Source organism: Rutidosis leptorrhynchoides, chromosome 9, assembly GCF_046630445.1.
Source record: "Rutidosis leptorrhynchoides isolate AG116_Rl617_1_P2 chromosome 9, CSIRO_AGI_Rlap_v1, whole genome shotgun sequence".
Taxonomy (NCBI): Eukaryota; Viridiplantae; Streptophyta; class Magnoliopsida; order Asterales; family Asteraceae; genus Rutidosis; species Rutidosis leptorrhynchoides.
In genome coordinates, this window is record NC_092341.1 from 243,216,731 (window position 1) to 243,234,328 (window position 17,598).

Sequence of the window (17,598 nt, forward strand, 5' to 3'; positions counted from 1 at the left end):
ATTATTATCAGAGCAGTTTTTTAGTATTGTCTTTTACAATCATTGTATTCATGCCAAAATACACATGTTTGGCAATTGAAGAACATATTTTCGCATTATATGAAGAGCAACGTTTATCAATTTACTGTGACCCATTGTGGTTATTTTACAGTTCATATGTTAGCAATTGCATACATTAAACATTCATGGCGTACTAATTAGGCTTGATCCACCTAAATTCGTCATCAATCGTTTATGTACTGCACAGTACCGAACAATAAATTTTATATTTTTCTTAAACAAAGTGCTGCCCGTGACAAATGTAAAACATTACATTTATAACGTGCCCACAGAAGGAGTGTATTTTTAAAAATACCTCCGATGGCGGAAGCTTTTGTGCCGGCCACTAAAGGCACAAGGGATCAGCTAGGAAACGTTTAAGTTTTACTAGAACGCACCGAGGCATGATACAAAACACAGATACTTGTCATGACAAACATTATAAAAAACTTACTTCACAGAACGAAGTTCTATGTTTTATGTATGAAGGCAAAATAATTAGCAATTCTTCCTCATATACTTTATGACGGAAGGCGTAAGACGGAGAGTCTATTGATTTGTAATCATTCTTCTAAAACACTTCATAATTCTTCCTCATTAATTTTATGACGGAAGGCGTGTAACAGAATTCAGACATCATATTAATTTAGCAAAACTAAATACTACAAGGCGTCTACATATGAATTACCTTATGCATTTTTCAAAATGATTTGTTCAATTATACACTGCACAATTGTGTATAGAAATTTTATGCTCAGGTGCATAATCGATTGGTTTTAAAGCATTAAGCATCAAAATATTTACAGCAAACATGTAAACACACATAGTCATCACAATAAAGTCAGTATGTATATAATGTCAAGGTCAGAAGGAAATTTATTACAAAACATTGTTTGACATTTTTATAAAAATCAATCAAACTGCACGCTAAGCACATCTTGAGCAGATGAATCTTCTTTGCTGCATACTTCATCGTAAACGTTTATCTTCAAATTTATCAATTTGTCTTTAGTCTCATCAACCTTTTCCTGAGTACCAGGGGGCATAAGTTTGGTAATAGCAGCAGAAGGGGTTTGGTTGGGAGCAAGGCGTTTGAACAGCTTGCCGGTCACATCAGCAATAGCATGGGTGCAGGCAGCATCAACATAATCATTGTAGGGATTCCCTACAAGACTAGATCCAAGCACCTTAGCTATCAGACTTGGTATACCCTTCTTAAGCTCAGCAAAATTACCTTCGCCTTTCTCCACCCTCCGGAGAAGCTCAGCAGACTTTTCCCTCTCTGCATTCAGCTGCTTCTCCAGCTCACCCACTTTCACCTGCTCCTCTTCAAGTCTTTTCTTCTCAGCATCCCTTTCCCCTTGCAGAACAATAGCAACATCTTGAGCACTTTTTAGCTCAACTTCTCTAGCCTTTATTATTTTCTGCGCATCACTTAAGGCATGTTCAGCATCAGCAGCTCTTTTACGAGCATTTTCACCTTCAGTTGTGTCTTCACGGGCTATAGCAAGAATAGACTCTTGATGCTTCTGCAGTTGCAGTACAGAGTCAAGATGATTGGTTAGCAGTACATGAGCTGCCATAGTTGATTCCCTGAGTTGATCAGAACGGAGAGCGGTGAATTGGGGTTTCAGCTCAGGGATAACACAACCCTGTACAAGAAAAAATTTTATGAGTAATTTCAGGCAACTCACCTCAATAAATTACAAGCATATACATGCAGATGGTCTTATCATTCATACCTGAAGAAGAGTTGCAAATTCTTTATCCTTAGTGGCAGGATTCGCTATGATGGCCTGCAATGCCTTCACATGAGCAGGAAGAGTTGTCTCTTGAACATTGGAGGATGTGATAGCTGGGTTAGTGATATTAGGAGGAGGAGAATGATAAGCAGAGTTGCCTTCCGGCCTATCTTCATGAAATTCAGATTCATCGAATGGAGTAAAGTTTGGGTCAGGCGTTTTCAGGCCCTTCTCTCCTTCACTTTCAAGAATCTCCTCCGGCCTCCGTTCACCGCCCTCCGTAGCCTTCCCTTGGCTATCATCCGACTGTACTAAAATCACTAACAAAAGAAAATTAGAATTATGAATAAATATAACAGTTAAAAAAGAAACTGTGTGCAAGCAGAATGAGCATACTTCTTCTACGTTTCTGCTTTTTGCCCTCCTCTGTACTCTTCGCCCTTTTAGAGCCTATGCTCTTCTTTCTTGTCTTTTGGGTTGGACGAGGAGTGGGGTTAGTTTCACCCGTGATGTCAACTGACCCCGATGTTTGTTGATCGGCGGTGGTGGTATCATCCGCAGTCCGCTCAGTGTCTGTATATTCAGACCCGGATTCACTGTCTGAGCTGCTCACATTAATTTCTTTCCCCTTTTCAGCAGTAGCAGCATCAGCAGCAGCTTTAGTTTTAGCTGCAACTCTCTCCGTCTCTAGCTCTTCAGCAGTTTTGTCACGAGCAGTGACCTCTACATCATCATCAAGATCAGCGGATAAAAGAGCAGAGCGAACCTGCATCACGGAGTTGGCTGCAAAAAATATACATAAACAGCAATGTAAGTAAACGTGACAAACAATAGGCGCATATCTATATATAATAGGATGATCATATCACATCCTACCCTGGTTTTTCTCACGAAGTACTGGCACAGAATTGCTCGGCCATTCTTGACTCACTTTGCACAGCACGAGAATTCCCTCATACCTTTCGTATGATCTGGGCGAAAGACGGAGCTCTTTCAAGCTATTTACTATCCACTGCTCTGCGGGAGAAATCTTAACGCCCTTTCCTAAACCAGCATCAATAGCACCCCATTCCCGGACAACGGAGTACTCTTCCGGAATAACGGTCTCATCAATAAAGAAAAATGGACTTTTCCATTCCTTCAAATTTGAAATTCTATTCGGACCAACAAAATGATTATTTTTCTTACTATCAATAGTAAGCCAGCACTCACTAATTTTGCGAATTCTAAACAAAGATATAAAAACTTTAATGCGAGGCTTTATATTAATAGCATTGCAGTACATTTCAAAAAGGATGATTTTTTGAAGGCCATGGGGATGCATCTGACTAAGACAGGCCCTATAATATCTAAGAAGGCGAAGAAGAAAGTTAGTAAAGGAAACACGGAGGTTGATGTGGGTAATTTGTAAAGCGTATAAAGTAATTTTCCCCTCTGAAGGGTTGTCACCAGTTTGTTTGTTGGTGGGAAGAACAGGGTTGTATTGATTGAGATGGCGGAATGCAATCTTTAAGCCATCTAAATATTCACATGTCAATGATGAAGCCATCGTGCTAACTTCTGGAAGGTCAGCGGTATTTGACGAAGAAGGCTTGGACTGCTCTTGGCCAGTACTCCATGTAGAAGCCATGGTAATACAGTAAAAGATATCAACAAGAAGAAAATAGCAGTAAGATGAAGTGAACTGACCTTGGAAGACGGTAAACCTTAAAAAGTTGAAGATTGAAGAAGGCGATGAAGATTTGGGGGAGAAATATGCTTTTTAGATCTTGGTAAAAGTAAAAAAGTGATGGTAACAGGGTTATGACAATTTTTATAGGGGTTCATCGGCGCAATTTTTATGGCCATGATTGAGACACGTGTATGGGTGAGTTTAAACGAAGGGTACGAAATAACACTTTTTATAGCTGGAGGCGCGTGGATGATCTCAGCCGTAAAAAATTAATCATAACAGCGTCAGTAAAATTCGTCTGCATTTAATGCCTAAAATGTTTTCCCCGATGCAAGTGGGCAATCAACAGGCTGGGCTGGCATGCGTTATCAAAAGTTTAACGACTTAATCATTCTTCAAATGCTTAAGTCATTAAACTGGGGGGGACTTAATGGTGCATCCTATCGTATACACGTGTAAAAGGCATAACGGTTGCATAAAAGTAACATCAGGAAGGCTGGAAACAACAGTTTTGCGGAGTTGTCCGTCCAGCGTTCTCCACTGTACAGGCTGCTCCGTCATGCGTAAGCCCTGAAGGCCGCCTAGCGCATAAGCCCTGGCCGGAGAACGCCACCTTCAGCGTAAATTTTGGATCACAAGTAACACAACGTATCATCATCTGACACGTGTCCCCAAGCAATCTGGTGGATCTGACACTATAAATAGACCCCTTGGGTCGTCATTTTACACAGTTCAGATATTCTGACAACTTTGAGAGCTGAGACTTCACCTCTGTTTCTCTCTCTACTATCTCTCACTAGAAGTCATCCGGCTAGCACTTCTACGCTCTACAGACGACAGATTGATTAAGCCACCCCACAAGTTTCTACACTTGTGAACCGGGTCTGCAGGGATTATTTCCCAAGGGTAAAAATCAATCGGCAACACTCCTCCCTCCTAAAGCTAGATTACTTCTAGTATCTTGTTGACACACTAAGCCTTACCTCATAAGGAAATAGGTGTTAACATACTCATAAAATTCAAATTATTTAATTTACATATAGTTATTATTCAGATTTGCATGTGTAACACCCTAGTTTTCGCCATCAGCATTGAGCCGCCTCGCGGAGGTTCTGGCCGTGTTGCGCCGATATACTAGACCTGATGTTAGTTTTTGTGGGACGCTTTTGTCACGAAATTGTACTAGGTGCCGCGCCGCGGGCCTGGAAGCCGCGACGCGCCGTGATATGACTGAAACAGAGGGTTTTATTTCGCGCGATGTCATTAGGTCGCGGGGCGTCAGAGCCGGCCACCAAGAGGGAGGACACTTGTTTTAAATTTATATTTAGCGGGGCCTAAATCGTACTACTCCTTATTATGAGTAAGGGAAGTATGACCTAGAGTCGTATTTTTGAGATATCAGTAGAATCGAACCTATATCTAAATCTTAAGATAATTATAAAGTGCAGGAGTAGTTGGTGATTACCTAATTTTGGGTTTTCTAGATTAAAGTAAAGTGAAGTAAATACGATAAAATTTGTAATTCAGATAAGGCTAAAATAAGTGCATGCTATGATTTCATCAGTTACTTTACCGGTATTATGGAATGCTGGCTCATGGATAGGCAGTGACCTTGTATTTACTACACTAGTCCTAAACGCTCCTATCATAAGACATGTCACTGGGTAATGTGCTAGGCTTGAAGATTCTGAATAGACAGCAACGTCCCTTACCCCCGACGCCCGTGCATTCTGACTACAGGCATACACGTTTAGACGGCTCATCTAATTAAGCGACTCGGTTGGGTGACGTATTAACATTCTGAAATGGTCTAAACTTTCTTAAGTATAATAGAATACATGGTTTTCCATATCCGAGAGACGTGATGGGTCCAATGCTTTCGTTAATGATTAGTTTAGAAGATAGTTAGGCCCTTAAAAGAGTTTAACCATAAAGAACACCATGGCCAAGTCAAGCTGACTTCCAGGAAACGTTCGGTTATCCTAACGGTCCTATCCTTTATGTGTTCGAACAAACAGTTCCTTAATTAACTAAGAATCCCTCAAGCGGGGTGCAATGCTTGAGACCGCATTATGATGAAGTGTACTAGTTAACACTAACCGTGTTCCATGGCTTTACTTAGCAGTGGTACAGCTTACAACAACCGTTGTGCTTTAGCGTGCACGTACGAAGTTTATATGCTTGGTGACTACACTAGCATGGTCTAGGACTGACAATGTAATAGGAGTCTAGTCAGATGTTTCACTATGTGACGATCGCTCCAAATCCATATGGACGAACACATCATTCATCGATTTCATTGCGAGGTATTTGACCTCTATATGATACGTTTTATAAACATTGCATTCTTTTGAAAAGGCACACCATAAATGAATATATAAATCAAAGGTTTTTGACATCTGATGATTTCTACATATAGACAATCACCGTAATATAATTGTTTACAATAATACTTCTGTTGATAATGCAGTCAAAATAAGATAGATGGTGATGATTTGTGAATGCAACGTTTTCTCGAATAAAGCATGTATGACTCCATGCACATATCTTGTATATCATATAAGCAAACAGCGAAAGACTTCTAGGAACCTGAGAATAAACATGCTTAAAAGTGTCAACACAAAGGTTGGTGAGTTCATAGTTTTAATGTTGCGCATAATCTGTATATAAAGGTGGATCACAAGATTTCAGTTGTTTCATCCAGAAATGTTTATCAAAATATTCTACGAAATTGAGCACCCTGGTAACTAAACTTAGCGTATATATAATTTATACCCTTTGTATAATCATCTTAATAATACACGAAAACCAACGTGTACGCTTCTCAAATAGCATACGTCCGTTAAAAGGCTAGTGCTCTAGCTCGGACGGGGATATCAAGCCCTATGGATCCATATACTACTACTCGTGCCCACCAGTTCTTATAACTGGCAGTTACTAGTTACCAAAGCTAAGAGATTTTCGGTTCAAACTCAGTGTAGAATTTAGTATGTACTTGTATCCATTGCTTTTAAAATAAAGTGCATATATTCTCAGCTCAAAAATATAGATTGCAAAAGCAATTAAAAAGGGAGCAAATGAAACTCACCTTAGCAGCATATAAAGTTGTTCACCAAAATGTGACCGAAACTCGGATTACCAAATAACCGTAGATCTCAACTAGAGAACATATGTTGGTCAATAAATGTCTATCAAGCTAGGTCAGGTCATAGTGTATCACAATCCTAATGCTCGAGATCGATATACAAAAGTTATCCAAAGTCGTTTCAAAAAGTCAATCTGATTCATTACTATAGTTTTTATAAGGCTTTAAAATATGATAAAATAATCAATTTTGACAATTGTTCAACAAAACAAGATGTGCCTTATATAAAGATTCATTTACTCGGCTAATAATATTCAAAAATCCAATTTATCAATCTTATAAATAAGTTGTTTAAGTATCAATTGCGGATTCAAAAGCAATTCTAATTAACGTCAATCATAATTCAGTTGACCATATCTTTTAATTCGTTCATCGAAATTACGTGATTTCTAAATGAAAAGTTATTGATTTTTTGCCAGCTTTCCAAAAACATGCATATCATATACCTTTTATCAGTAATATATGTATTTAATTCGTGATTCATCATAAACAGTTTAACGAGGAAATTTAGCATACAAGCATGCATAAATATATATACTCGAGCACTAGACATGGATACACAATTAATATATAAAAGATAAGATATAAATGCTTACGTATCAATATTGTGATTCAATATTGCAGAAAAGTACGTAGACGCAACGGAGATGATAAATACTAGTTTGACTTGCGAACAATACTCACGAACATTACCCATAATCTCCATAGTTATAACCCATAGTTTCCCTAGTTCTATCCCGCTCGGAAGGCTTGTTTGAAAATAATTCGCTCATGACCTCGTCGTAGTATTTTATGTATAATAATACTAATACTCCTAACTATAAGATTAATAATAATATTAATCTTAATAATAATAATAATATAAATAATAAATATAAAATATAATACGGAGTAATATAGATATTAATATGTGTGTGTGTGTGTGTGTGTTGAACAAACTGGCCAATTTATAGAATGTTTCTGAATTCTGACAGCCATGCGATCGCATGGGTTTTATGCCTATTTCTCCTGCGGTCGCTTGGCCCCAAAATCCAGCTCACAATTTTTTTATTTTCTTGTTTGTCGACATATTATTATATATATATATATATAATATATATAATTTATATTAATTATATATATATTATATTATATTCATGTACATAGTTGACTTGTAATTTTAGGTCCGTTGACTCGTACGCTGATACTCGACTCGTGTACCACTTTCGGTTTTTCGAACGCACTTTCGTACGTCTAGAAAACTAGTCTTTTACGTTACGCAACGTGTACCCTTATTAATAATTTGACTTATTCATCAATAAATTACCTTATAAAAAATGTAACTTATAAAATTGAGCGTTGTGGTCATTTGCTTCTATAAATCAGTGACACGTTGTTTATCAAAATATATTATTTTAAATCAGGACGTTTTTTGACTAAGTTAATATTATATTTTTGTAATATATATATATATATATATATATATATATATATATATATATACACGTATATTTTCCAATCCAATTATAATGGTTCGTGAATCGTCAGGGTTTGGTCAAGGTTAAATGAATGTATGAATACAGTTTACACTTCTTTAGATTCAACTTAACAAACTTTGCCTATCGTGTCGGAATAATATAAAGATAAAGTTTAAATTTGGTCAGAAATTTTCGGGTTGTCACAGTACCTACCAGTTAAAGAAATTTCGTCCCGAAATTTGATTGAGATGGTCACGGCTGACAATAAATACATTTTCATGATGATTGCAAGCTGAAAATTAAAGTTTTATCATCAACGAGTAATATAGATAAAACAATTTGGTGACGCGAAGAGTATAAATGAAGTTATCACAAAGGAGTGAAATGAGTAGGTAAAGTTTCGTCATATCTTTTGACGTAGACAGGTTGATTTCCAGAGTTCAAGAGATTTGGAGAAGGTCTTAGTAATAAGATTTGATTCTTCGGAAATCAAGGAAATTAGGATCCGCTTTAAATGCGATCATCTGTTTTGATTACTCTGTCGAATATTTCACTATAAATCCACCCCCTTCATTTCCTTACTTTTACCATTCCTATACTCAATTCCCAAATTCAAAAGATTGTGAAAATGCTTAATCCAGTTCTGATCCTTGTCCTTATCCTTACTATGGTAAAAATTATTCTCCTTTTCCAACTTTCGCCAGAGGAATCTGCTTACCTCTACTTTGCCCTTGGGGTTATAGTGCTTTTAATTCTCCCGCGTCTTTATGTTACGATAAACATTGATATACACGGTTTGTAATTTATGTGTTGTTATCGGGCTTTATATTCTCCCTTATATTTCAAAGTTCCTGCTTCTGTCTTCTATAATTATTGTCATTCCCAGTTAATGCTCTCTTTTATTTGCTGCGATTTATACCCCAATTTCTATTTCAGAGTTTTGTCCCTTCGTTTCTTCTTCTTGTGACTAAGTATTGCTTGTAATGGTCCAGAATTCGCAGATATGAATTTCAGAATGAACATTGTTAATGTTCTAAGAAGAAAATGGAAATGGCACGATCTTGATTTGTTAAATTACCAGAATACCCTGGAAAAGACCGAATCATCAAGGAATATTTTCTTGATATTTTAGAGATTAAATAGAATACAAGAGTCGTATGACATAGCACATGATGACGTTATGATCTGTGAATCATCACGTTCCATTTAGAAACTCAGCATGAATTACTGTAATATAATCACGTTGATCAAGTGTTATTATATTATACTAACTCATGCTTCAGTTCCCAACACTACTTCAATAACATTTAAGTTTAAAAACTTTTCAGATTTTAGAAACTAAAACAGTTTCCTTTCTGATGTAACACTGATATCGTGAAGAGATAAATGATTTCAGATAAGAATAGTTATGAAAATATCTTCAGAAATATCGAGGATATTTATAATGAAAGATACGATGATATCTTAGAATTTCTAATATCGAAAGATGATAAAGAAGATTTGTCCGTAAAGGTTTAGAGTCAGGAGCAAGGTATTCGTTAATGACTTCAGAATATACTGAATCATATGGATTCTTTGAAGGCAGGTTTAGTCTTTGTGATTTATCCACAGCCTCCTTCATACTTTGCTCAATCCGTTTTCCAGTTCCAAACTTTCTCTTTTTCTGAGCTTTGCCAGCACATTATTCTTTATTATCAACTTTTTACTGTTAAGGTCGTTTATAGTTTTTGCTGCTTCATCAGCTTTTTCAACATTCAGAGTATTGATTCGTAGACTGGTTGCTTTTCAGATTTTCAGAATGAAAGCTCATAATTCTAAGAGATGAATGTTATATGTATACATATGATGTTTTAGTACAGTTTTGAATTCAAAGTATGGCATTTGAAAGATGTAAGAATCTAAGAGTGATGTTTTCTGTTAAATCTGGGCTTGGATTCTGATTTTTCAAAATCATAATATGTAATCAAATTTGGATGCGAATGGTTGTTTTGATTTCTATGAAAGAATGTATATCGTTGTGAAAGTAGTGAGTATAGTTGATGATTTGCTGAATCAGAATCGAAGAATGTAACATATCAATTGTGAATTTATATATCTTTCGGGTATTACCTACCCGTTAAAAGTTTCACAAGTAATATTTTGTACCAGATAATTTTATTACAGTCTTTATGAAAATATATGTATGTATATTTTCTTCAGATGTAATACAGATTTAATGAGTTAATATCATATTAAGCTCATTTGATTTTCGGCTGGATTAGAAATGAATAATCTCTAAAACATTAAAGATTTAATAATCTTCACGGAGTATTTTACTAATGTAATCAATACTTCGTTATTCAGTTTTATTGATATTTCCTCAGTGAATCATGTTGGTGCTCATGGAACTCTTGCTAACTTCGCAAGGTACGAATGATGTTTTCTAGAAAGTTTCGAATACATCGAAGATGAAAGTATAAAATAAAACATATAATTGAATAATATACTTAGTTTATTATGAAATGGAATTCATTGAGTTGAAACAGAGATTGTAGTTAATGATGGTTAAGTCGTTAACGAAGGATTTACATCATAGCATATTAGTAATATGAATTAACCGAGTAGTATTTACACTTTTTCAATTCATACATAATAGCTTAGTACGAAAAGATTTATGATGGTTTTAAAATTTATATATATAAGATATACATATAAATTCTTTAGAGGAATTGTGTAGCGACCCCGACAAATCGTCAAGTGACGGCGTCGGCTACGTGGGTCCCATTACCTGATTATAAGTCTTTAAGATAACGTTTGACCAAAATATGTCGCCTTCATTTCAAAATAAAGATTGTTTCAAAGTTTACAAGAATTGTTCAACCAAAAGTTAAGTTACAAGGTTATAAGTACAAATGAAATTTAGGCGACACGGTTTAAAGTAAAGTCAAAAGACGCTCCCTGAAAAGCATGTATACTCGACATCCAATGCAAGTATCAAATAATGAGCGGAAGCATGTATCACATATCGTGCAAGACCTGAGAAAAACATAGAAATCTGTCAACGAAAACGTTGGTGAAATCATAGGTTTAGCAAGTAAATTGTATTGAACCACAAGGTTCTTTAAGAATTGTTCAACCAGAATTGTTCACATTCCAAAAATAGTATTTGTATCACGAGCACCCAATTATCAAGGCTTAACCGAATCTTCCCTCTGAATTTTGAATTTAGTGTTAGAACTTACACTATACATTGTTGAAATTATATTTCATTCACTAACGGTAGCGAACCGTCTGAATGAGGGTTTGTTAAACCCGTATGGCCACACAACATAATTACACGCTTACACTTACACCCTGCAAGTGGAACTAATGATAATTGGATTGAGGACTTTTGTTCAAACTCGTATGCATCTTTGTATTCGTATTTGTTCACAATGTAAAAGCATGAAAAGTAAATAAGTATGAAATGTATGTGTTTCTCAGCCCACGATGTAAAGAATAAAAGTGATTGAAAAAGTGGGACTATGATCTCACCTTGAGTGCAAGAGTTAATAAAGTACTTCGACAAGTAAACGCGTGCAAAGACAAAGCTAGTCTTGACCTAAACATATAGGTTATATCAATAACGGTAAACACAATCGGTCAAAGTTGTTCAATTAGTCCTATGGCTCGTTACGACTCGATTAAGTAGCATGTGAATCAAATTGTCAAGTTTCATGCAAGATACAAGTAAAGAATCATATTAGAAGGATTGCATAAGTATTTGATTAAGTTTGACAAAAAGTCAAACTTGGTCGGGTCAAGGTCAACGGAAAAGTCAACATGTTCGGGTCGGGTCTCGAACTATTTTTCTAAGGTTTTTAATCATATATAAGCATGTTAGAACAATTATCATGTGAAATGGAGGTCTAGGACATCCCAAACATTTTTCGTCAAATGGCTAAGCAAACAGCCAGTTTTAGGCTATTGGGACGGCGTCCCAGATATCTGGACGGCGTCCTGTTTTGAAGAGTGGGACGGCGTCCTGAGTTCCTAGACGGCATCCAGGTTTTAAAAGTGGGACGGCGTCCTGAGTTTTTGGACGGCGTCCTGGTTGGTCTCCAGGCCCTGTTTGCTGCATTTTCTAAGTGCACGAACCAAATATCAAACAATCACATTTTATGATCCGCTAATAATTAGAACAAGTATTTTATATCATCGGAAAGCTCTTTCGACAAGGAACACATCTAAGCACTTTTCATCAAGCAAAAACATCATATACAATAACCGAAATCCCGTCAATTGATCAATAAAGGTTCATTTCAAGTTTCAAGTTCATCAATTTGCAATTCAAGACTCGGGAATCTAATTTATACATATGATATGCCGTTTCGAAGGTAATGAAGCATGTAATACAACTAAACACTTATCAATGACGTTAACAAGCATTCAACGCATCAAAAGTTTATCTAAAGCTTATCAAACCCTAGTCAAGCATCACAAAAACAATAATCATGTTAATGAAGTTTCCTTAATCAACCTATACATCAACATGAAGCTAATGATGCTAGTAACACTTTTAAAACATGCACTTTAACAATCTAACAACATTTGATCATCCAAAATCAAAGATTTAGCAAGCAATTTTCATAATGAACTAGTTACACCAAAAACAACAAATCGAGCATACAAATTACATACACGACATCACAATGAGCCATAGACACTAATGAACACACTTTTAAGTCAAGAACACGAATTTAAGGAAATCTAGTGTTTTAGAAATGTTACCCAAAAGTGATGAAGTTGGTATCAAATCGAAGAGGATGAAGAGGGGATCACGAATATGTATTTTGTTTTGTTACTAGCTCCCTAATCCGGATTTAGATGATGAATTTGTGGTTGAATGTTGAGAGGATTTGAAAGTAGTAAAAAAGAAAGAGGAGGTGAAATGAATGGATGAAAGGGAGAGTTGACCCTTTGACCTAGTCAAAGGTTTGATCCTTTTGGTCCCTCAACTTTGAATCGGGTGCGAGAAATAACCGAACGAATTATTTTAAGTTACACGGGAGTACGGGAGATATTACAATCCGATAACGAGAATTTTTAAAACGTTACTTAACAAAGGATACGAATATAGATACGAAGGGTATTATTAAAAAGAAAAAGACGGCGTTAAAAATAATTTAACGGAAAAGTGCGGGATGTTACATTATCCACATCTCAAAAGAAATTTCGTCCCGAAATTTAGATGGAAGTAATAGTCGATATCTCTTACTCGAGACTTTACGTTGTCAATGCTATGAATAAGTGAAAGTACGTCCTTGAGTGTTCTCATGAGTTTGGATAGTCAGGGTTTTACGTTGTATTTGGGTTTGGTTTTACGATCCCCGGTTTCAACTGGTTTTCCTATGAAGAGAAGTTTGGCATCGATAGTTGGTGTATCTAGAAGGATTGCAAGTTCCTGTTCCGCAGGGCACGTTTCTAAGTTTGTTACGCGAAAAGTAAGGTAAACGGAAACTTAATTGAGTCGGAAGTTCTAAACGGTAGGAAGCGGTTCCAATACGCCCCAAGGTTTCAAAAGGTTCGATATTGCGGATATAGCCTTTCTCGATTTCCCAAAATCGATTACACCTTTCCAAGGTGTGGTTTCTCAATATTATGCGGTTACACACTGGGATTTGTGAGGTTTTCATCTAAGTTTGGTATAACTCTTCTGGCGACTACGGGTCATCTCGAGCCCTCCTCGGACTTCAACGATCTCAATTGTTGTTTCCTGATGTAGTTCAGATTTCGGTGTTTGTTTGCCACATGCGTTGGTCCAACGAATAGGGGTATGACATTTGCGGTCATATAGGGTTTCGGAAGTGCGGCGTTAGTACAAGAACGGTAACTATCGTAGTATGAGGGATCAACTAAAAGCGACCATGCAAGTTTGAAACATGTCTTTCGAAGACGTAAATCGTTCGTTTGTTCGGTTCGTCTGTTTGTGGGGGATACACGGTACATGTGTCTAAGCGGGTTCCCAAGGTCTCTTGTAACGCTAGAAGTGAAACGAGTATTTCGATACAGGATAAATGACGAAGATACACCGTGTTGGAATAGGATCTCTTAAGATATGTTTGAACAAGTCAGTTAGGGTTCGAAAAATGTTCGTTAGGACTATCCACCCTCGTGGCGAATACTAATGTAATATGAGGAGTTTATCTATCCATGGAGAAATGTTACAAGGAGTTTCCTTAAACGGAAATGCGAGCGATGAGGATAGGAGTGAAATGAGGACTTTGAATAGGATGAGCTTACATCTCGAGGTTGCCATAACGTGCCTCTAGTTGTCAAAAGTTGAAGTCTGAAAGAGAAACGAGGTAGTACACGTAGTTGTATAGTTCGGGGTTGAATAATAGTTGACCGATTATCAGAAACACAAGGGCGTTAAGTCAAAGAAGAGTGAAGTATCGTTGGATTGTGTGTTATCTTAAATTCCAGTAATATCAGACGGTAATGGTGAAATATCAGAGGTATGTAGTGTGGTACGTGATGACGAGAAAATTGATCGGATCCACAATTTAGTATTCGACTTCTTCGTGCAAAATAACGAATTTAACTAGAAATGTTGGTGTGAAGAATCACGCTCAAGATTCGGGCACGTAGAGGTTTATAGTTTTTCATTAGTGAGTTAACGAGTTTAAAAGTCGTGTAACACGAGAAAAGTCAGAAATGAATCTTCGGTAATAACAGACGAGATCTAAGATTTTACGAATACAAGTCTGAGTGGGGAGAGTTTCCTGATTACATGTGGCTTGATTTCGAGATTGATTGTAATGCCTTGACCATTAACATTATGGTCTAGAAAATTGGACTTCGTTCAACAGAAATTCTCACTCGGAGAATTTGGTATAAAATTGCTCTTTTCTCAAAAGTTCGAGCGTAAGATGGTGATGTTGTTCGTTTTCCCTTCTTTACTTAAATAAGTTAAGACGTCATCTATAAATACGATAACAGATTTGTCTAGATAAGTTGCATACGTGATTTAGGAGGTTCATGAATACGGACGGAGTCCTAAATAAATCAAACGGTACTAAGAGAGATTTACAACTAACGTTGCGAGTTCGGAAATGGCTTAGGAGACATCGTCTCACTTAACCCCCAATTGATGATAACCGGAACGGAGGTCGTTTTGGAATACACACGGGATTCATGCAAGAAATCATGAGGTCATGGATGCGAGGGAGAGGGTATCGGTTTTCCAACCGAAAATTACTCAGTTCACAATAATCTATACAAGATGATGGGGAAATAATTTTTTTTTTTTTTTTTTTTTTTTTTTTTTTTTAACGAATAGGTTTCGAGCTCCCTAGTTCTATAGGTGTCAAGTCAAAAGTCTTAACGTATATCCTCCAATAAAATTTATAGGCACACAATATTTTCCGTTGGTCACTTAAATCGTCTAAGTAGTATCTAGGGGAAAAAGTGGAATGTAAAGAGCACGAGTCAAAGACTTGTTTATAAAATGTCTAACGGTAACCGAATCGAATAAACATGAAACGTGAGAATTTCGAGAAGAAACATACCCGTGACTAGTCCATCGTCGTCTCGGGCATCCTAGGCGTTGATGTTGAAAGTTTAACGGCGTGCGTTGGGGTTGATTTTCTTATTTGGGCACGCACTCCTAAAATGACCCGGTTGGCCACATTCAAAACAAACACCCGTCTTGGGTGCATTGTGCTCCTTTTGGGCGACGGGAGCGGTATTCCTACAATCGTGGGCTACATGGCCACTTCTTTGACACTTCAAGCAAAATGGTTTGCCACATTCGCCTAAATGATGTTTGTAGCACTCGTTACAATACGGTAGGTGTCCGGTATAACCTTTCTTGCCGTTGGGGATGAAGGGTTTCTTGGCGAGGTTGTTGTAATTGCTTGATTGGGGGGCTTCCCATTTTCTTTTGCTGTCACCCGACTTATCCTCGGCTTTAGGTGCCGGCACTTCAATCTCGTCCACTGTTTCAATCAACTGACGGGCCATATTCAAAGCCTCTTGGTGGTTAGCGGGTTTGGATGACATTACTCCATGTTTGATGCTCTTGGGGAGACCATCCATGTAAAGTTCAACCCTTAAAGATTCGGGGTTCACGAGGTTTGGGCACATCAAAGCAAGTTCGGAGAATCGTTGATTATAGGCCTTAAGGTCGTTCCCGACCGCTTTCAGAGCTCTTAGTTCTTGTTCGAGCCTTCGGGTTTCTTCGCGAGGAAAATATTCGGTGATCATCTTTCCTCTTAAGTCGGCCCAAGAGAGAGCGTGGGCTTCGTGGATACCCACCGATTGTACATACGAATTCCACCATGTGAGAGCGATACCGGCGAAGGTGTGAGTGGAATATCTAACCTTGTCTTGGTCTCGACAACTGCTTATGCTAAAGACGGCTTCCGTTTGCTCAAACCATCGGGTGAGCACAACCGGTCCCCCGGTTCCATCGAAAGTGTGAGGTTTGCACCCCATGAAATTCTTATAGGAGCATCCTTCGTTTTAATTTCTGGCTCCATTGTTGTTGTTGTGATGATTGTTGTTATTGTTGTTGTTGGAGGAGTGACCGGCCATGGCCGCATCCACGGCAGTGGCTATCATACGTTGGAGGGCTTGTTCGGGAGTTTCGGGAGGAGCGCGTCGACGAGCCATTGTTCCTTCATGACACAAGAATATCGTTGGTTAGTATTCTAAATAATACTAACCGCGATATGGAATAAAGATAAAGAGAAAATTATCCTTGACTCGCCTTAAATTCTTTATGTCATAATGTCGGAACGTCCATGTGAATCACCGTAATATAATCCCGGAAATTATATTACCCTGATTCTCATGTGCATTTAACATTACTTCATAAAGTCAAGGTGGCGCGTCAACAAAGTTTATTAACGTAAGATCAAGATCGAATACGAGTTAGATATGATAGAAGAGTTCGAGTATAAATGCACAAATAGTCAAGTAATTCCTACTTCAGTCTATATGCCGGTTGTAGTCTAGATTCACCTATGTACCCTATGACTCGGGGTGGACACAAATGAACTCTAAATCCCTACAACCAAGGCTCTGATACCACTTGTAGCGACCCCGACAAATCGTCAAGTGACGGCGTCGGCTACGTGGGTCCCATTACCTGATTATAAGTCTTTAAGATAACGTTTGACCAAAATATGTCGCCTTCATTTCAAAATAAAGATTGTTTCAAAGTTTACAAGAATTGTTCAACCAAAAGTTAAGTTACAAGGTTATAAGTACAAATGAAATTTAGGCGACACGGTTTAAAGTAAAGTCAAAAGACGCTCCCTGAAAAGCATGTATACTCGACATCCAATGCAAGTATCAAATAATGAGCGGAAGCATGTATCACATATCGTGCAAGACCTGAGAAAAACATAGAAATCTGTCAACGAAAACGTTGGTGAAATCATAGGTTTAGCAAGTAAATTGTATTGAACCACAAGGTTCTTTAAGAATTGTTCAACCAGAATCGTTCACATTCCAAAAATAGTATTTGTATCACGAGCACCCAATTATCAAGGCTTAACCGAATCTTCCCTCTGAATT